Source organism: Mastigoproctus giganteus, chromosome 6 (genome assembly GCF_048544385.1).
Source record: "Mastigoproctus giganteus isolate SK-2022 chromosome 6, ASM4854438v1, whole genome shotgun sequence".
Lineage (NCBI taxonomy): Eukaryota > Metazoa > Arthropoda > Arachnida > Uropygi > Thelyphonidae > Mastigoproctus > Mastigoproctus giganteus.
The window spans coordinates 128,699,755-128,722,354 of record NC_143580.1 but is presented as its reverse complement, the minus strand read 5'-3'; the positions used below and the strand labels follow the sequence as shown (position 1 = coordinate 128,722,354).

Sequence of the window (22,600 nt, the reverse complement as noted above, 5' to 3'; positions counted from 1 at the left end):
GGAGTACGTGTAAGCAGCCCTATGCTAAAAACCAAGTCAGAAGAGTTGGCCAAAAAGCTAGATCACGTAAATTTCAAAGCGATGGATGGTTGGTTGTCTCGATGGAAGTGTAGACATGACATTAGTTACAAAAATACACATGGCGAGAAGGACAGTGCTGATGCTACGAGTGCTGAGCAATGGAAATCTGAAAAACTGCCAGAGTTGCTTAAAAAATTTAGTGGGGATGACATTTACAACACCGATGAAACAGGTCTGTATTATCGTGCTACGCCGGATGGTTCCCTCAGCTATCAACACATAACACTGTCCGGTTCAAAGAAAGCAATGGATCGTGTAACAGTGTTGTGCTGCTCAAACATGTCAGGAAATGATGAACTCAAACTTTTGATTATTGGTAAAAGTGCCAAACCTCGTTGTTTCAAGGGGCTTACAATAGGCAGTTTGCCAGTTTTGTATTATGCCAATACGTGGATGACCACATATTTTTATGCAATGGCTAATGAACTGGGACGCGGAACTGCAACGGAAGTCCAGAAAAATTCTGTTGATATTGGACAACTGCACCGCACACTCTAATGTAGCTGGTTTAAAAAATATTGAACTGGAATTTTTACCGCCTAACACTACATCCCTGATATAGCCTATGGACGTGGCAATTATAAAAAATTTGAAGACTTATTATCGCAGAAAGCTGGTTAATCACATCCTTGAAGTAATTGAGGAAAATCTGCTGACATCATCTTCGAAATCAATAGAAGTTAGTGCAAAAGTTTCATTGTTAAAAGCTGTACAATTTATCACCGATAGCTGGCGAGGAATAAGCAGCAAAACAATTTGGAATTGTTTTGCTAAATGTGGTTTCACAACTAATTGTGATTCAGACACAATAAGCTGTTCAGAAAATGAAATGGCTTTGGAACTGCAACAGGTCCAAAATTGTGAAGAATTTTTAACGATTGACGATAACCTTCAATGCCACGATGAAAATGAAGATTATGAGGAAACAATTATTGAACAAATTGTGGCAAAACACTCAGAGACACCAAAAGACCAAGAAAATGATGATATACCTAAGTGAGTGACTAACCAGGATGCCAGGAAATGTATCACTGAATTGAGATGTATTTCATGCAGGAAGGCAATTAAGGCAGTCCTTTATCAGCATTAGATACCTGCGCTGACTTTGTTCAATTGCAGTCCATAAAGAGAACACGTCAGGGTACACTTCATAATTTTTTTCAAAGTAAGAACCCTTAAGTAATGTGTAACCTTTGCTTGACACGGACATTATTCTGTACTGTATCTTCATTTTACATATTATTATTATTATTTTTTTTTTTATTATTATTAGCCTTATGGAAGCCTGAGGCTTTTGCTGCACCAGCCAAAAAAAAAAAAAATAGTTATCCTGAGAGAGAGAGAGAGAGAGAGAGAGAGAGAGAGAGAGAGAGAGAGAGAGAGAGAGAGAGAGCATGTGTGTGCGTGTGTGTGTCAGAAATACAAGGGAATCACCAAGAAAGAGAAGAATGATGATCTTCAATTATGTCCTCTTTAGTCAATTCCTTTGGAATGTCGTATAGTAGAAGTGAAGGATTTTCCTTCTTAGGAGCCCCGGAACTAATTCCATCATTAACAAAAGAATTAGATGCAGTTATATTGACAAGGTCGGTCTTAGAAGCAATCTTTAAAACAACCACTCGGTTTCTTGCTAACCATAAAGGTTTTATTTTGACATTTTTAAACTCTGATTTGAGTGTTTTGGTTACTAAGTTTTTGACTTCCGTACTTGTCTTCAACTCACTATTTTCTTCAGCTCATAAAATAAGAATATTTTCATCTGTTCTTGCTAACTTCTCGTGGGACTGCATACCATCACGAGCAACCTTTGCAAAAGTTCGTACAGAGGAGACCTGTGACTCAGCAGCATCAACGTCTTCCTGTATATTTTGAATTTCCGAGTTTGTAACCAGAGGCTTATTTAACTTAGATGGGAGCAAAGCCAAAAAAGAATTAAACACATTGTCCAGTAACTTAGCTCTGTTGACTAACATATAGGTTAGTGCAAAAGCATCATTTTAACGTAGCTATCTACCAAAGTAGTTAGATTAATTAATTAAATTGGCATCGTTTTGGTTATATCTCATATTGTAAATGCCTTCACAATGAGTTGCCATGGCATTGTACTACCTCAAATAAGTAACACTTCACCAGTGGAGAAGGCTACTGTTATTTATTCTCAGCAGATACCACCACCCAGACGGCACCATTTCAAAGCTTGTTGACTTCTCTTCGGTGGGTGGGCAGGTACCCTGGTGTTGCAATAGAGACAACCCAGTTATGAAGTATAACTTCACAATATGAGAGATGCCTGATGGTGTGCAGTGATATAGACTATAAAATATTTAAGGGCAAAGGCCTCAAAATGCTACAAGGTAGAATGACTAACATAGTTTAGTGCAAAAGCATTATTTTAACATAGCCACCTACCAAAGTAGTTAAATTAATTAATTAAATTGGCATTGTTTTGGTTATATCTCATATTGTAAATGCCTTCACAACGAGTTGCCATGGCATTGTACTACCTCAGATAAGTAACACTTCACCAGTGGAGAAGGCTACTGTTATTTATTCTCAGCAGATACCACCACCCAGACGGCACCATTTCAAAGCTTGTTGACTTCTCTTCGGTGGGTGGGCAGGTACCCTGGTGTTGCAATAGAGACAACCCAGTTATGAAGTATAACTTCACAATATGAGAGATGCCTGATGGTGTGCAGTGATATAGACTATAAAATATTTAAGGGCAAAGGCCCCAAAATGCTACAAGGTAGAATGACTAACATAGTTCAGTGTAAAAGCATCATTTTAATGCAGCCACCCACCAAAGTAGTCAAATTAACTAATCAAATTGGCACTGCTTTGGTCACATATCATACTGCAAACGCCTTCACGAGTTGCTATGGTATTGCACTACTGCAACACCAGGGTACTTGCCACCCACCGAAGAAAAGCCAACAAGCTTTGAAACGGTGCTGTCTGGGTGGTGATATCCGCTGAGAACAAATAACGATAGTCTTCTCCACTGGTGAAGTGTTACTTATTCGAGGTAGTACAATACCATAGCAACTCATTGTAAAGGCATTCACAACATGAGATACAACCAAAACAATGCCAATCCAATCAATCAATCCAACCAATTTGGCAGGCAGCCACGTTAAAACGAGGCCTTTGCACCAACCTATATGTTAGTCATTCTACCCTGCAGCATGAGGCCTTTGCACTTAAATATTTTATAGTCTTAGTTCTATTGTTAACCTCCGTATTGATAACTTTTAACTTTTCATTTTCAATTAGTAACATTGTCGCAACAGTCTCAAGATTCGACCATTTTTCCATTATTATATTTCCTGCCACTTTATTCACTTTCGTCACTTTATTCGTTTCACTTGATAGAAAACTCCTAATATCCTTCCTCATATGAGAAATTGCCCCGTATACCAAGGTAACGTCCTGCACATTTTCAACACTCAGAAGAGGAGAACCTGCCTCAGCCCCCAATTTGGGGTTAGTATCAGTAGAAGTTTCTTTAACTACCACAGATTGTATCTGTGCATTTTCAACAGCAGTACTTCTTGTAACCAATTTGGGGTTAGCATCAGGAGAAGTTTCTTTATCTACCACAGATTGTGTTTCTGAAGAAGTAGAATTTACATCAGACGTATCTCTATCTAGTGAAGTTCATTTGCAGCAGCAGTACTTCTTGTAATTTCTCTAGTAATTGGTCCTCTAGCATATCTAAATTCAGACAATTTCTGTATTTCAGTTTGAGATACGGGCATTTTTGGGGGTAGTAGAGGAGAAAAACCTTCTGCCTCCCCCTCTGAACCAACAGAGGGTTTAGTTTCATTATTTGCTGTAGGATCCATTTCAAAAATTTCTCTATAATTATGAAATTTAATGAAATCAATTTAATTACTGTTAGTAAGTAAATAGCCAGTTTATGTACAACAATTAGTGAAATATGGAAAAGTGGGGGCACAACTTTTCACCCCGTCCAAAAAAATATTTAATTAGCTTGTTATCCCACATCTACAAGTTGTTCACAAGGGTCATTACTAACAGATTAGAAAGAATACTTGATGAGAATCAACCAAAAGAGCAAACTGGCTTTAGAACAGGATTCTCAACTAGGGATCACCTTCACGTAATATCACAGCTAATGGAGAAAGCAAATGAATATAAAACACCATTATGTCTGGCATTTGTGGATTATGAAAAGGCATTTGACTCCATACAGCATAAGGCAATGTTTCGGGCACTGGAAAGACAAGGCATAAATGCCCCACATATTATGATTTTGAAGAAAATATATGAGAATGCTACCTCCTTTATTAGACTAGACAAAGACAGTAGGAAATTTAAAATCGAGAAAGGAGTTCGACAAGGAGACACAATATCTCCAAAGCTGTTTACTGCTCCCTTGTGGAAGCTTTCAGAAGATTAGACTGGTCGCAGAAAGGAGTCAATGTGAACGGAGAGTACCTAAACCATTTACGATTTGCAGATGACATTGTGGTCATAAGCCATGATCCCAAAGAATTAGAGGAAAATCTTAATCAGTTATACACAGTTAGTAAGGATTTAGGACTCAAGATGAATATGGCTAAAACAAAAGTAATGATGAACAAGTATGCCACAGAAAGGGAAATAATGATTGAAGGAGCAGTAATTGAAAATGTGGAGTCATATACTTATCTGGGACAAGTTATTAGCTGTAATAAAGGAAGTCAAGAGAAGAATAAATTTTGGATGGATAAAACCTGGAAGACAAAGGCAGAGATGGATAGATGAAATTCATGAGTTTTTGGGTAGTAAATGGATGGCCAGTGCTCAAAACAGAAGGAACTGGAAAGTTGCTGGAGAGGCCTTCATCGTGCAGTGGATTGAAAATGGCTGATGATGATGATAATACATATTAATAAAAATGTACATACATACATTTTGTTTGCTTTTAGCTTTAGTTATTTTTAAATGTTCGTACCAATATAACTTAAATACAGTGTGTTTTCTTTAAATACCACATTCCCTTTATTTTATTCATCCCTTTTTGCCTCCGTTAGAATGTGCTTTCCAGCGCATTAAAATTTCGCTTAACTGGGGCAGCCCCTTAATTGGGCCAAAGTGATCCGTCTCGATGTGTCCCAATTAACTGGAATCGGCTATATATATGATATAAAGATGTACTCGTGAGTGAGAAAGCAAGTTTAAGACTTCAAAAGGTTTGCGTAAATAAAACAATGGTATAATTTTTTTTTTTCTAGGTAGCATCAACTAGAGGACATTTAAATTAAGGAAGGTTAGTGCATATAAGAAAATAATATATCAGTCATAAGGATAATTTCTGTTGGAATAGATTATCACACCAGCTAGCTTTTTCAGCAAGCTGATGCTTGCTGAAAAAGCCAGGCTTCCTTGCATTGATATGCATTAATTAATATAATAACCAATTGAGTTAAGGCCTTGAAGGTAATACTGTATATATATACCTAATAAATAGTTGTTTCTTTACCTGCATTTTTTACTCACTGACTGGCTTTTTTTTATGATTCTTCCAGCTAACTCTTGCTGATGTCCATTAAAACATTATTTGGGCTTATGGCTGTATGTTGTGTCTATCTTTTCATTGGTGGGCTAGTTTTTATGTTAATAGAATATTCAAGCGATGTACAGCAAATTGCCAAAATGAGGAAATTGATAAATAATTTTACAGGTATTTTTTGTTTAGCATGACAAATATTTTTTATTAAAATATGAAACTTCTTAATATGTAATAGCATAGGATCAGTTTTGTTCTGCAAAGTTATTTTATTTGTGCTTTAAATAGAGCACCAAACAGACAAAATAACTTATTTCTTGGCATACTGTTCCATCTGCTGTATGTTTATATATTGATTGTGGTCTGTATAAAGAAACAACTTACAGTTTTAACATCATTTTTATATTATCCGATAGCGTACCATATACAATCAGACCTCTCTTTAATGAACTTCAATATAGCAAATTTTTTTGATTTCCCATTCGTCATTACATTGAAAATAGTTTCCACATGACGAAGAAAATTTCTATATAATGAACTAGTTTTGAGAAACCTGGGTATGCATTGTTCACACCTCTGGTCTTTAAGCAATAAAGCACAAATTAATAGCTAAAAGTATTAAGATTTAATCCCTTTAGCTTTTAAGAGCTAAAGGAATTAATACTTAAGAGTACGAATTAAGAGCTAAAACAGTCCACAATTTACTGTTGCCCGTAAAACCTATACAACCGAGAAGTCGAGTTTTTACTAGTTTCCTGTTAAAACCTATACAACCAAAACCTCTACTGTACCGTGAAGTCAAGGTGGTCAGCTGCAGTCTATGTATCCACAACCATTGGCAAAGATTAAGGCATATTCATGTAGATCGAGGTGTTAAAAAAAAAAAAAAAAAAAAACTTTAGAATTTGGTATCCCTGCCAGTAGTGTGTCAACCATTTTGAAAAACCACATTTCAATTCTCAAATTGTTTGAGGAAACGGGACCCAGTTGAAACCATCCGAAATTATGCCTGTATGAAGATGTAGATGAAGCCATTTTTAAGTGGGTGAAGTTGATTTGAGACCAAAACATGTCAATATCAGAACCATTAATAAAAGAAAATGCTATGGAGTGCACATCTTTCTGGGACATAAAACATTCCAAGCCAGTTCTCGCTGGCTGGACAAATTTAAACAGCGCCATGGCTTACTCGAAAAAGTTATTTCTGGTGAAAGTGGAGTTGTAATCAAAGACGACTGGTACCCACTGGAAAGAAACAATTTGAAAAAAAAATATGGTGAACTACTAGCCCAAAGACATTCAAAATGTTGATGAAATAGGTATATTTTTTAAATGTGTTTGCTGAACAAGATGCTAACTTTTAAAGGTGATGAATGTTTAGGTGGTAAAAATAGTAAGGGGAAAATTTCATTCTTGGTTGGTGTAAATATGGCTGGTAATGAAAAACTGAAGCAAAAGTAAACAACCCTGTTCAAAGGAGTAAAGTTGTTAGAGTTGGGCTACAACAAAAAAGCTTAGATGACAAGTGACATTTTTGAAAAGTGGATTTTATATTTCGCTAGAACGATGACGAAAGAAAACAGAAAAATTGCATTGATTGTACAACTGCACTGCCCTGCCCACCTTCACTGGGTAATTTGAACCTTGTTTTCTTCCCTCTGAATACCTCGTCTAATGGAGGATTTTAACTTCCCAGATATTGACTGGAACTTGTGGGTTGGTCACTCACACACTAGTCAGACTTTTGTGGATTTATTGGATGATTGTTTTCTGCAGCAGCATGTTTGAGAGGCAACCAGAGAGAGTAATACTCTTGATCTGGTTATCAGCAGTGATCATTCATGTATTAAGATTTTGCAGATAAAGGAACCACTAGGTGGCAGTGATCACAGTGTACTGATGTGGGATTTACTTAAAGATATAATTACCACCAGGGGTAAAGGAAAGGATTTTTGCTTCCGTAAAGGGGAGTACAGTGGTCTCAGAAAGTTTTTAAATTCTGTACAGTAGGATAAACTGACGATGTTACCAACAGTAAATTCTAAGTGGGAAGCATTCAAGGAATTAATCGTGGAAGCTACTAAAAGTTTCATACCTATTAAGAAATACTGTTCAAGGTTTAGGCCTAAATGGTTATCAAATGAACTAATGAGACTCGTAACAGAGAAGAAAAATGCATGGGATGCATATAAATTATCAAGCGACTCAGAAGCCTATGGCAGATATAAGCTAGTCTGTAATCAGGTCATAAAGGAGGTTAGGCAGGTGAAGGCAGATTATGAGAAATCCTTGGCAAAAGATGCTAAGAAAAACAGCAAGGATACAGTAGCCACTGGCAGAAGTGAAAGAGATTCTTGCACTGCGTCTATTGGAATGAGTAGAAGCCTGAAAAACAATATACAGGATATTTCAGAGACTGCTGGAAGTCATTGCGCTACAAGTAAACACATGAGTTGCGTTAGGGTAGCTAAGAATAGAAACAGGTGCATGTATACTTGCGTGTACACCAATGCTAGGAGTTTAGTAAATAAAATTGATTAATTTGAGGTTTTGCTCAAAACATGAAAGGCAGATATTGTTGGGATATCAGAGACATGGTGTCACACAGATATAAGGAATGCAGAACTGGAATTTGGGGAGTACAGAAAGGATAGACAGGACAGGAAGGAAGGAGGGGTTATGCTATTAGTTAAAAAACACATAAAATCCAAGGAAGTGAAGCCAGTCGACGTTGATGGACAGGGCAGTGTCAAGTCAGTTTGGTGTGCCATAAGCATGGGTAAATCAAAATTGAGAGTAGGAGTGTACTATAGGCCTAATGACTCTGATGAGTATAATAAGATACTGTAATGGGCCAATAAATCAGAGAGTCTTATAATGGGGGATTTTAATTTCCCAGATATTGACTGGAATTTGTGGGTTGGTCACTCGCACACTAGCAAGGCTTTTGTGGATTTATTGGATGATTGTTTTCTACATCAGCATGTTCGTGAGGCAACAAGAGGGAGCAATACTCTTGATCTGATTATCAGTAGTGATTCTTCATGCATTAAGAATCTGCAGATAAATGAACCACTAGGTGGCAGTGATCACAGTGTGTTGAAGTGGGATTTACTCAAGGAGGTAACTACCATCAGAGGTAAAGGGAAGGGTTTTTGTTTTCATAAAGGCGACTATGATGGTCTGAGACAGTATTTAAATTCTATACAGTGGGACCAACAGCAAACACAAAATGGGAAGCATTCAAGGAACTAATCTTGGAGGCTACCAGGCTTTACATACCAACTAAGAAATATTGTTCAAGGTTTAGGCCTAAATGGTTGTCAGATGAACTAATGAGACATGTGGCAGAGAAAAAAAATGCATGGGATACATACAAATTAATGGGTGACATGGAAGCCTATAATAGATATAAGTTGGTCTTTAACCAAGTCACAAAGGAGATTAGGCAGGCAAAGGCAGACTACGGGAAATCCTTGGCAAAGGATGCAAAGAAAAACAGAAAAGAGTTCTTTACCTATTTAAACTCAAGAAGGAAAGGGATGAATCAGATTGGTCCACTGGATGTTGATGGTTCAACAGTTGAGGATCCTGCTCAGGTGGCTAACAATCTAAACGAGTATTTTGCATCTACATTCACGCATGAGGAGTTATTCAGGAAGGAGAATGATGTAGGTAAAGTAAACATTGGCAGTGAGCTGGATGATTTTGTAATAACTGAGAGGAAAGTGGAGGAGAGATTGTTGAGGATAAACATAAAAAAGGCACCTGGGGTGGATGGGATCTATCCAGTTATATTAAAGGAGGCAGCAAAGGAAGTAAGCAAACTCCTAGCCATAATTATGAGAGCTTCTTTGGACTCAGGGGAGGTACCCATAGACTGGAGATGTGCAAATGTAACCCCAATTCACAAAGGAGGATCAAAGGCTGACACAAGTAATTATAGACCTGTTAGTTTAACTTCTGTTCCAGGTAAATTAATGGAGGCACTGGTTAAAGAAGCACTGCAGGATCATCTAGACAAGAATTCAGTTATAGCTCAGATGCAGCATGGTTTTGTTAAGGGCAGGTCTTGCCTGACCAATTTGATTGGATACTATGATGTAGTCACAAAAGAACTGGATGCAGGGAATAACTTTAATATTATATATTTGGATCTTAGAAAGGCTTTTGATACTGTTGCACATGGAAGACTGCTGCACAAATTGGAGCAGTGTGGCATTGGAGGCAAATTGCTGCTATGGATAAGGCGATGGTTGAGTGGCAGAAGACAGAGAGTGGTAATCAATGGACACTGCTCAACGTGGACTAATGTTATTAGTGGAGTTCCTCAGGGTTCAGTGTTGGGTCCATTGTTGTTTTCGGTGTTTTTGAATGATATTGATGATGGGATATCGAGTTTAATGTCCATGTTTGCAGATGATACAAAGGTTGGCAGGGTTGTTAAGGACACCGCTGACGCTATGCTGCTGCAACAGGATCTGGAAAGGTTGAACAGATGGGCTGAGAGGTGGCAAATGAAGTTTAACATTGACAAATGTAAAGTACTACATATGGTAAACAGTAACCCCAGAGCAACGTATCAACTCTGCGGTACTACACTGACAGTGGTGGAGAATGAAAAGGACCTGGGGGTAATTGTGCAGGCAGATATGAAGTTCTCTGAGCAGTGCAGACGAGCTGCAAGAGTAGCTCATGGTGTCTTGTCAATGATATACAGGAAGTTTTCTAGCAGGGATAAGGAGGTGATTATTCCCTTGTATAAGGCAATGGTTAGGCCACATCTTGAGTACTGTATACATGTCTGGAGGCCTCATTTCAAGAAGGATGTAGAATAAGCTGAATAAGCTTGCTTTCTTGCATCATATGCCTCTACTAATGCTAATGCTAATAAACTCTAAAAGGAAGGGGATGAATCTGATTGCTCCACTTGATATCGATGGATCGACTGTTGATGATCCTGCCCAGATAGCAAAGAAACTGAACGAGTATTTTGCATCTGCATTCACACACGAGGAGTTATTAAGGTTTGGAAATGGCAGAAGGTTATCAAATTGTAGCAGGATACTTAATGATTTTGTAATAACTGAGAGCAAAGTGGAGGAGAAATTGATTGGTGAAGTTAAACATAAGAAAAGCACCTGGGGTGGATGGGATCTATCCAGTTATATTAAAGGAGGTGGCAAAGCAACCAAGCAAACCCTTGGCCATAATTATGAGAGCATCCTTGGACTCAGGGGAGGTTCCCACTGACTGGAGATGTGCAAATGTATCCCCAATTCACAAAGGGGGATCGAAGGGTGACACGAAGAGTAATTACAGACAAGTTAGTTTAACTTCTGTTCTCGGTAAAATAATGGAGTCACTGGTTAAAGATGCATTGCAGGATCATCTAGACAAGACTACTGCAATAATTCAGACACAGCATGGGTTTGTTAAGGGAAAGTCTTGTCTGACAAATTTGTTAGGATATTATGATGTGGTTACAAAGGAACTGGATGCAAAAAATAATTTTGATATCATCTATTTGGATTTCAGGAAAGCTTATGACACTGTTGTACATGGAAAACTACTGTACAAATTGGAGCAGAATGGTATTAAGGGTAAGTTGCTACAATGGATAAAAGAATGGTTAAGTGGGAGAAGACAGAGGGTGGTAATCAATGGGTGCTGCTCTTCATGGACTAATGTTATTTGAGGAGTCCCACAGGGTTTGGTGTTGGGTCCACTGTTGATTTGTATATTTATCAGTGATATTGATGAAGGTATATCAGGCTTAATGTCGAAGTTTGCACATGATACAAAGGTTGGCAGGGTTGTTAATGACAATAATGGCAGTGTGCTATTGCAACAGGATCTAGATAATTTGGGCAGATGGGCTAAGAAGTGGCAACTGAAGTTTAACCTTGAGAAATGCAAAGTACTGCATATGGGTAGAAAAACCCCAGAGAAACATACCAACTGTGTGGTACTACACTTAATGTGGTAGAAAATGAAAAAGACCTGGGAGTAATTGCGCAGGCAGATATGAAGTTTTCTGAGCAATGCAGACAGGCTGCCAGGGCAAGTCATGGGGTTTTGTCAATGATATATAGAAATTGTGCCAGCAGGGAGAAGGAGGTGATTGTCCCTCTGTATAAGGCAATGATCAGGCCACGCCTTGAGTACTGCATGCAGGTCTGGAGGCCTCATTTTAGGAAGGATGTAGATTTACTTGAGTGTGTATAGAGAAGGATAAGATTGGTGAGGGGAATGAAGGGATCCTCTTACCAAGAGAGGCTTAAGTTCTGCAAATTGCAGTGGTTGGAGACTAGGCACCTGCACGGTGATCTGATTGAGGTGTATGCTCAACCCTTGAATGGGTTGAGCACGCTGAATTCTGATGGGATCGTTCCACTTGTTCAGGTTACGAACCTAAGGGGATATAAATTCAAATTAAGAAAAGACAGATGTAGAATAGATGTGCGGAAATTTGCCTTTTGCCAGCGGGTGGTTAATTGCTGGAACAAACTTCCATCTGTCGTTGCGGAAGTTTGATAGGTTAAATAAATTTAATGAGGAACTGGACAGGCATTTGGAGGGAATGGTGTGTTTTTTTTGGCTGATGCTGCATAAACTCTTACACATGCTTTCTTGCATCATATGCCGCCACTACTACTACTAAACTTCAACCAATGGTCCAAAGCATCAACAAGAATTTGAAAATGCACTACCGAGGGCACACTGAAAACAATTATACTGAGAATAGAAACCGACGAACCTATAGATTGTTATAGATTTGCGGTTATGTATACCAGAGTTGGCGAAAATGTGGATTAAGAATTGTTTCACAAAAGCAGGTTTTGCTAAAATGGCAATTAACAGTAATGAGAGGGAACTACTAGAGGATATCGAGCAATCTTGAGAAGAACTTCAAGCAAGAAGTTTTATCAGTGGAGAAATTATTCTTGATGAATTTTTAGGAGGAGTTAATAATGATATTATTATTATTATTATTATTATTATTAGCCATATGGTGCAAGGAAGCCTGAGGCTTATGCTGCACCAGCCAAAAAAAAATTTCTGAGTTACCCAGAGAGAGAGAGAGAGAGAGAGAGAGTCAGAAGTATTAGCATTAGCAATAGTAGAGGCATATGATGCAAGAAGGCCAGCTTATGCAGCATCAGCCAAAAAAAAAAAAAAAAAGAAAAAACCACTCCCATTTCACGCCTCCATTCGTTCAAAATATACCTGTCCAGCTGAGCCTTACATTTATTTAAGATATCAACTTCCACAACAAGGGATGGAAGTCTGTTCCACCAACCAACTACCCGCTGGCTAAAGGCAAATTTCCGCACATCTGTCCTACATCTGTCTTTCCTCAATTTGAATTTATGCCCTCTCAGGTGATTATTCTGAGCAAGAGGAAGAATCCCATCAGCATTGAGCATGCTCAAACCATTCAAGGCTTTATACACCTCTATCAGATCAGCTCGCCAGTGCCTAGTCTCCAGACACTGTAATTTCCAAAACTTAAGCCTTTCTTCGTAAGAGCAACCCTTTGTTCCATTCACTAATCTTGTTGCCCTTCTCTGTACTCGTTCCAGCAGCTCTACATCCTTCTTGAAATGAGGCCTTCAGACCTGTATACAGTACTCAAGGTGTGGCCTGACCATTGCCTTATACAAGGTAATAATCACCTCCTTATCCCTGCTTGAAAAATTCCTGTATATCATTGAGAGACACCATGAGCTACTCTTGCAGCCTGTCTGCACTGTCAGAAAACTACATATCTACCTGCACAATTACCCCCAGGTCCTTTTCATTCTCTACCACTGTCAGTGTAGTACCACAGAGTTGATACGTTACTCTGGGATTACTGTTTCCTGTATGTAGTACTTTACATTTGTCAATGTTAAACATCATTTGCCACCTCTCAGCCCATCTGCTGGGCCTTTCCAGATCCTGTTGCAGCATTATACTGTCAATAGTGTCCTTAACAACCCTGCCAACCTTTGTATTGTCTGCAACTTGGACATTAAGCTTGATATACCATCATCAGTATCATTTATAAATACAGAAAACAACAATGGACCCAACACTGAACCCTGAGGGACTCCACTAATAACAGTAGTCCACGATGAGCAGTGTCCATTGATTACCACTCTGTCTTCTCCCCCTCGCCTACCCCTTTATCCATAGCAACAATTTGTCTCCAATGCCACACTACTCCAATTTGTGCAGCAGTCTTCCATGTGCAACAGTATCAAAAGCCTTTCTAAGATCCAAGTATATAATATCAAAGTTATTCCTTGCATCCAGTTCTTTTGTGACTGCATCATAGTATCCAATCAAATTGGTCAGCAAGACTTTCCCTTAACAAAACCATGCTGTGTCCGAGCTATAACTGAAGTCTTGTCTAGATGATCCTGCAGTGTTTCTTTAACCAGTGCCTCCATTAATTTTCCTGGAACAGAAGTTAAACTCACAGGTCTATAATTACTTGTGTCACCCTTTGATCCTCCTTTGTGAATTGGGGTCACATTTGCATATCTCCATCTATGGGTACCTCCTCTGAGTCCAAAGAAGCTCTCATAATTATGGCTAATGGTTTGCTTACTTCCTTTTCTGATTTCTTTAATATAACTGGATAGATCCCATCCACCCTGGGTGCCTTTTTTATGTTTATCCTCAATAATTTCTCCTCCACTTTCTCTCAGTTATTACAAAATCATCTAGCTTACTGCCAGAGTTTACTTCACCTCTGGCATTTACCTTCCTGAATAACTCCTCATGTGTGAATGTCGATGCAAAATATTCATTTAGTTTGTTTTGTTAGCCACCTGAGCAGGATCATCAACAGTTGAACCATCAATATCCAGTGGACCAGTCTGATTCATCCCTTTCCTTCTAGAGTTTACATTGGTAAAGAACTCTTTTTTGTTTTCCTTTGCATCCTTTGCCACGGATTTCTCATAATCTGCCTTTGCCTGCCTAACTTCCTTTGTAACTTGGTTACAGATCAACTTGTAGCTATCATAGGCTTCCATGTCACCCATTAATTTATATGTATCCCATGTATTTTTCTTCTCTGCCAAATGTCTCATTAGTTCATCTGACATCCATTTAGGCTTCAACCTTGAACAATATTTCTTAGTTGGTATGTAAAGCCTAGTAACTTCCAAGATAAATTCTTTGAATGCTTCCCATTTTGAATTTGCTGTTAGTAACATCATCAGTTGGTTCCACTGTATAAAATTTAAATACTATCTCAGACCAACGTAGTCCCCTTTATGAAAGCAAAAACCCTTCCCTTTACCCCTGATGGTAGTTACCTCTTTGAGTAAATCCCACTTCAGCACACTGTGATCACTGCCTCCTAGTGGTTCCTTTATATGCAAATTCTTAATCCATGAAGAATTACTACTGATAATCAGATCCAGAATATTACTCCCTCTAGTTGCCTCCTGAAAATGGTGATGTAGAAAACAGTCATCCAATAAATCCACAAAAGCCTTGCTAGTGTGTGAGTGATCAACTCACAAATTCCAGTCAATATCTGGGAAATTAAAATCCCCCATTATAAGACTCTGTGATTTACTGACCCACTCTATTTCCCTGTACAGTTTCTTATTATACTCATCAGAGTCATTAGATCTATAGCACACTCCTACTCTCAATTTTGATCTTCCAATGCTTATGTCACACCAAACTGACTCGATACTGCACTATCCAGCGATGTTGACTGGCTTCACTTCCTTGGATTTTATGTTTTTCTTATCTAATATCATAACCCCTCCTCCCTTCCTATCCTTTCTGTACACATTGTACTCCCCAAATTCCAGTTCTGCACTGCTTATATCTGTGTGACACCACATCTCTGATATCCCAACAATATCTGCCTTTGATGTTTTGAGCAATACCTCAAATTCATCAAATTTATTTACCAAACTCCTAGCATTATTGTACATGCCAGTATACATGCACCTGTTCCTATTCTTAGCTACCCTAACACAACCCATGTATTTACTTGTACCGCAAACTCCCAGAAGTCTCTGAAATACCCTTCGTCTTGTTTTCCAGGCTGCTGCTCATTCCAATAGAAGCATTGCAAGAATCACTTTCACCTCTGCCAGTGGCTACTGTTAATCTATTAGTCCTTGTATCCTCCCAAGCTAGCAGTTTTCCGACCCACCTAACACTGCCTCGATAGCATCAGCAAACATTCTTGCACCCTTTCTATTTAAGTGTATCCCATCCCTGTAGAAGCAGTCTCTCCTGTTAACAAGTACAGACCAGACTGAAAAAATTCTACACCTTGAGCCTTGCACAATCTTTCCAGGGCCGAATTTATCGGCAAGGCTCTCATTGAATTTCCGGCAAGGGCGGAAATTCAACCCTAATTCTCGGCTTTTTTTCAACTGTGACCTGTACTTGTTAAGTAATTCCGCCAGTCTCCTACTCTTAATATCATTAGTGCTAACGTGTACGACAATATCACCTTTTGTGCCCTTAAAAGATGATATCCGCTCTACAACGTCGTCAACCTTTGCCCCGGCAGAGAAGTATAAAGGAATCACCAAAAAGAGAAGAATGATGAAATCCAGCTCAGGACCCTGGGTGTGCCAAGCCCATACTCACCAGATGTGAGCCCCTATAGTAGCTGAATAACACAGAGTGGCTCCAACATTTTGTAGAGTATTCAAAGAACTAGTGACAATATCAACAATGAGTTGGATAAAAATGAAGGCAATGTTAGACTTAGCAAACGTCAAATGTCGGCAGCATTTGAAACTTTGCGTTGAAGCCTTCAATGTGAAGAAAATGTGCCAGAAAATGTATTTGAGTGTTTAAACAAATGCGAACATTTTCATGAATGATGTACAGTAAAATCCAGTGTAAAGAAAAATAACAAATATTTTTTGAAATAATCCTTAAAAGTGTGCATCATGTAAGCAGTCATTTCTTCATAAATATGTATTAATAAATTAATTGTTTTAAATTGTTAGAAAATTTATTCATTCCCACTTATTTCCCATCTTTTACTATATTTCTGAATGTTGAATTAGTATTTTTCATTGTTGAAAGGTGATATTTCTCTATATAATGAAATTTCTGTTTAACGAATTTTTTCAAGCGAATGATCTATTTTGTTATATAGAGGGCCGACTGTATTTTTTGGTTTCTGTGGCAGTTATTTTTGAGCCTACAACAAGGCTGAAACATTTATTTTATCCTGCTCACAGGAATATCTAGTTCTGACTCTGTTTAAAAATACACAGTAAAACTTGGCTTTATTGGACTACATTGGAATATGACTTATTCATTAAGAGAGTACATAGAAAAGGATTAAAGTTCCTGTGAAATTCTACCTTTCTACTAATGCGAGTTGCTCATTAGACCCTATAGAATTTAATTAGTTGTCTGAGTTTTTTTTTTTTTTTTTTTTGAAAACCCAAGTGTGTGAGATATTAAAACCTATAGTACAGCTCATGGGTTGAAGGTTGAGATGAAAGAAAACACTTGTTGAAATTAGACTTGAATTTCTATAGATTGTAATTTTCAGGAAATATGTAAGAATTGAGGTTGTTCCAGAAAACTGAAGTTGAAGGAAGAATAAATGAAGAAGAAAAGTTAGTTCTGTGAGTTTGAAGTTGGACAATGAAAGGATGCTGACTGGTTGTAGCACATGTTCAGACTGGTTTGGAAGGAAGAAAGAAAGAGAGAGAGAGAGAGGAAATTATAGAAGTCTATTTAAAACAGGGCCCAGAAGTATCTATAGAAAAGGCATGTAGCAGAAACAGAATAGAGAAGAGACTTTTTTTTTTTTTTTAGAGATGAGTCATTAATTAACTTAACTACCCTCTTTTGAATGAAATCTAGAAGTCTGAGAGGTTTTGAGGGCACTGCCCCAGATGTGGGAACAATATCTGATAGAATATTGAGACTGAGAGAACAATATCTGAGAAAGAACGGGTCTGGGTACGAGCGTAGCCTGTGTGGACGAGGCTCTTTGACGCTCTTGGAACAGAGAAGTTTTTCCTGATTTATTTTCTGATTTATTAGCTTAAATTATCATATTAACTTATTTCTAGAGTAGCTTTATATTCCTAGTTATGATACTTAGTTTAAAGTTTAACATAGACAGAGATTTTGTAGGTATTACTTAGTATCGGTAACGGTATCAAATCCACGTGTTACAAATTGAACGAGAGGTTCTTTTTTTTTTAACTAAATTTAGTTGATTTATTAACCAATTGTTATATTAAATTGTCTTCTATAAGTATATTATAGACCTAGTCAGGATCCTTAGTTTATTCTAAATCGAGATAGCGAGATTTGGAAGCTAATCAATACTTACGAGTCCGTAGAAGTACCATTCGTGAATTCCCGCCATTTTTACACGATAGCATAACCTTAGTGTAGTATAGTGCATAATATAATATTGTCAATTAAGCAGTAAATCTATTAATCTTGATAAACTTTATTGTCAATCAAATTGTACTTTTAACTCTATATATATATATATATATATATATAACGACTTAATCGTAACAAATAATTAATACATAACTATAGTGGTACACGTGATACGGAAGTTATATAAAGGGAACTCGTAGAAAACACTAGATACCGAAAAAATCAATATATAAAGCGTTATAACTGTTTTGGGATATAACTTAAGGATTTAATTTTGTTTTGAAATTTTATTGAATTAAATCGGAATCATGACTCAGACCAGAGCAGCAAAGCAAAAGGCTCAAGCTAATGGGAGTGCTGTGGTTCAGGGGAGAACTGAGGGGGGGCAGTTGCCCTCTGAATCACAGTCTTTTAAAATGCACTGTTTGCTTGATGTTTGCGGAGCAGTTGGGTACGGGACATGATACTGCCAAGGGGGATGTCTTTGTGTGTGCACGATGTAAGGAGTGCAAGGAAATCAGGCGACAACTCAGCGTTGTTATGGGCCTTTATGAGAGCTTGAAGGACAGGGTGGATGCCCTCGAAGAAACTAAATTGAGGGGCCCATCAGGCTCTCAGCCGCCCACATCAACGCCAGAGCTTGCACTTGGTCATCAGGCAACACAGAGGAAGCCCCCTAGGCAGAATGCGCTGGTCCCACAGGAACTAGTAGTTGTTGGTGACTCTATTGTCAGGGAAGCGGGAAACATGCTTTGCAAAAAGGATAGGTGGAATAGGACCAGGGTATGTCTGCCAGGGGCAAAGGTTGATGACGTTGTAGAGCGGATATCATCTTTTAAGGGCATAAAAGGTGATATAGTTGTACACGTTGGCACTAATGATATTAAGAGTAGGAGACCGGCGGAATTACTTAGCAAGTACAGGTCACTGTTGAAAAAAAGCCGTGAATTAGGGTTGAATTTGAAAGTGTCTGCAATTCTGCCCAGACACGATAGAAGGGAGTATATGATGAGAGCCTTGTCGGTCAATACGGCCCTGGAAGTGTCTGCAATTCTGCCCAGACACGATAGAAGGGAGTATATGATGAGAGCTTTGTCGGTCAATCCGGCCATGGAGGGATTGTGCAAGGCTCAAGGGGTTAAATTTTTTCAGCCTGGACTGTACTTGTTAACAGGAGAGATTGCTTCTACAGGGATGGGATACACTTAAATAGAAAGGGTGCAAGAATTTTTGCTGATGCTGTCGAGGCAGAGTTAGGTGGGTCGGAAAACTGCTAGTTGGGGGGGATACAAGGACTAATAGATTTAACAGTAGCCACTGGCAGAAGTGGAAGTGATTCTTGCACTGCTTCTATTGAAATGAGCAGAAGCCTGAAAAACAAGATGCAGGATATTTCAGAGACTGCTGGGAGTCATTGTGGTACAAGTAAACACATGGGTTGTGTTAGGGTAGCCAAGAATAGAAACAGGTGCATGTATACCTGCGTGTACACCAATGCTAGGAGTTTGGTAAATAAATTTGATGAATTTGAGGTATTGCTCAAAACATCAAAGGCAGATATTGTTGGGATAGCAGAGACGTGGTGTCACACAGATATAAGGAATGTGGAACTGGAATTTGGGGAATACAATGTGTATAGAAAGGATAGACAGGACAGGAGGGGAGGAGGGGTTATGCTATTAGTTAAGAAACACATAAAGTCCAAGGAAGTGAAGCCAGTCGACATCGATGGACAGGGCAGTGTCCAGTCAGTTTGGTGTGACATAAGCATAGGGAAATCAAAATCCAGAGTAGGAGTGTGCTATAGGCATAATGACTCTGATGAGTATAATAAGATATTGTACAGGGAAATAGAGTGGGCCAGTAAATCAGAGACTCTTATAATGGGGGATTTTAATTTCCCAGATATTGACTGGAATTTGTGGGTTGGTCACTCGCACACTAGCAAGGCTTTTGTGGATTTATTGGATGATTGTTTTCTACATCAGCATGTTCGTGAGGCAACAAAAGGGAGCAATACTCTTGATCTGATTATCAGTAGTGATTCTTCATGCATTAAGAATCTGCATATAAATGAACCACTAGGTGGCAGTGATCACAGTGTGTTGAAGTGGGATTTACTCAAGGAGGTAACTACCATCAGAGGTAAAGGGAAGGGTTTTTGTTTACATAAAGGCGACTATGATGGTCTGAGACAGTATTTAAATTCTATACAGTGGGACCAACTGATGATGTTACCAACAGCAAACTCAAAATGGGAAGCATACAAGGAACTAATCTTGGAGGCTACCAGGCTTTACATACCAACTAAGAAATATTGTTCAAGGTTTAGGCCTAAATGGTTGTCAGATGAACTAATGAGACATGTGGCAGAGAAGAAAAATGCATGGGATACATACAAATTAATGGGTGACATGGAAGCCTATAATAGATATAAGTTGGTCTGTAACCAAGTCACAAAGGAGATTAGGCAGGCAAAGGCAGACTACGAAAAATCCTTGGCAACGGATGCAAAGAAAAACAGAAAAGAGTTCTTTACCTATTTAAACTCAAGAAGGAAAGGGATGAATCAGATTGGTCCACTGGATGTTGATGGTTCAACAGTTGAGGATCCTGCTCAGGTGGCTAACAATCTAAACGAGTATTTTGCATCTACATTCACGCATGAGGAGTTATTCAGGAAGGAGAATGATGTAGGTAAAGTAAACATTGGCAGTGAGCTGGATGATTTTGTAATAACTGAGAGGAAAGTGGAGGAGAGATTGTTGAGGATAAACATAAAAAAGGCACCTGGGGTTGATGGGATATATCCAGTTATATTAAAGGAGGCAGCAAAGGAAGTAAGCAAACCCCTAGCCATAATTATGAGAGCTTCTTTGGACTCAGGGGAGGTACCCATAGACTGGAGATGTGCAAATGTAACCCCAATTCACAAAGGAGGATCAAAGGCTGACACGAGTAATTATAGACCTGTTAGTTTAACTTCTGTTCCAGGTAAATTAATGGAGGCACTGGTTAAAGAAGCACTGCAGGATCATCTAGACAAGAATTCAGTTATAGCTCAGACGCAGCATGGTTTTGTTAAGGGCAGGTCTTGCCTGACCAATTTGATTGGATACTATGATGTAGTCATAAAAGAACTGGATGCAGGGAATAACTTTGATATTATATATTTGGATCTTAGAAAGGCTTTTGATACTGTTGCACATGGAAGACTGCTGCACAAATTGGAGCAGTGTGGCATTGGAGGCAAATTGCTGCTATGGATAAGGGGATGGTTGAGTGGCAGAAGACAGAGAGTGGTAATCAATGGACACTGCTCAACGTGGACTAATGTTATTAGTGGAGTTCCTCAGGGTTCAGTGTTGGGTCCGTTGTTGTTTTCGGTGTTTTTGAATGATATTGATGATGGGATATCGAGTTTAATGTCCATGTTTTCAGATGATACAAAGGTTGGCAGGGTTGTTAAGGACACCACTGACGCTATGCTGCTGCAACAGGATCTGGAAAGGTTGAACAGATGGGCTGAGAGGTGGCAAATGAAGTTTAACATTGACAAATGTAAAGTACTACATATGGGAAACAGTAACCCCAGATGAACGTATCAACTCTGCGGTACTACACTGACAGTGGTGGAGAATGAAAAGGACCTGGGGGTAATTGTGCAGGCAGATATGAAGTTCTCTGAGCAGTGCAGACGAGCTGCAAGAGTAGCTCATGGTGTCTTGTCAATGATATACAGGAAGTTTTCTAGCAGGGATAAGGAGGTGATTATTCCCTTGTATAAGGCAATGGTTAGGCCACATCTTGAGTACTGTATACATGTCTGGAGGCCTCATTTCAAGAAGGATGTAGAGCTGCTGGAACGGGTACAGAGAAGGGCAACAAGATTAGTGAATGGAACAAAGGGTTGCTCTTACGAAGAAAGGCTTAGGTTTTGCAAATTACAGTGTCTGGAGACTAGGCACCAGCGAGGTGATCTGATAAAGGTGCATAAAGCCTTGAATGGTTTGAGCATGCTCAATGCCAATGGAATTCTTCATCTTGCTTAGAATAATCACCTGCGAGGGCATAAATTCAAATTGAGGAAGGACGGATGTCGGATAGATGTGCGGAAATTTGCCTTTAGCCAATGGGTAGTTGGTTGGTGGAACCGACTTCCATCACTTGTTGTTGAAGTTGATAGCCTAAACAAATTTAAGGTTCAACTGGACAGGTATTTCGAGCGAATGGAGGGGTGAAATGGGAGTGGTGTGTTTTTTTTTTTTTTTTTTGGCTGATGCTGAATAAGCTTGCTTTCTTGCATCATATGCCTCTACTAATGCTAATGCTAATATTCCATGGCAGGGCAGATTTACGATTTATGGAGAGTGAACAGCTGTTTGGACAAAAAGTAATGTCTGGAGCAAAATAAAAAAAAAAAAAACAGTTTTTAAATGCAGAGCAATATTTTTGATGCCAGGAGAGATTAGAAGTCAATAGAGATATATGATCTTGTCTAGAAATCTAAGTGTCATTGAGGATAAGCATAGGAGTAGAAGAATCGTTTTTGCGAGATTTAAGACAGGACTGAGTTTTAGAAGGATTTAAAATCACCTAAGT

At 38.7% G+C, this 22,600-nt stretch overlaps 1 long non-coding RNA gene across 1 annotated transcript in view; it reads left to right on the top strand.

Annotated features, from left to right (window-relative positions):
- The first annotated feature begins 5,717 nt into the window (after positions 1-5,717).
- Positions 5,718-22,600, top strand: part of LOC150084573 (uncharacterized) — a 73,404-nt gene continuing 56,521 nt past the window's right edge. Inside the window, exon 1 of the long non-coding RNA XR_016547066.1 lies at positions 5,718-5,773. This is a non-coding gene — a long non-coding RNA (uncharacterized LOC150084573). The remainder of the gene's footprint in view (positions 5,774-22,600) is intronic.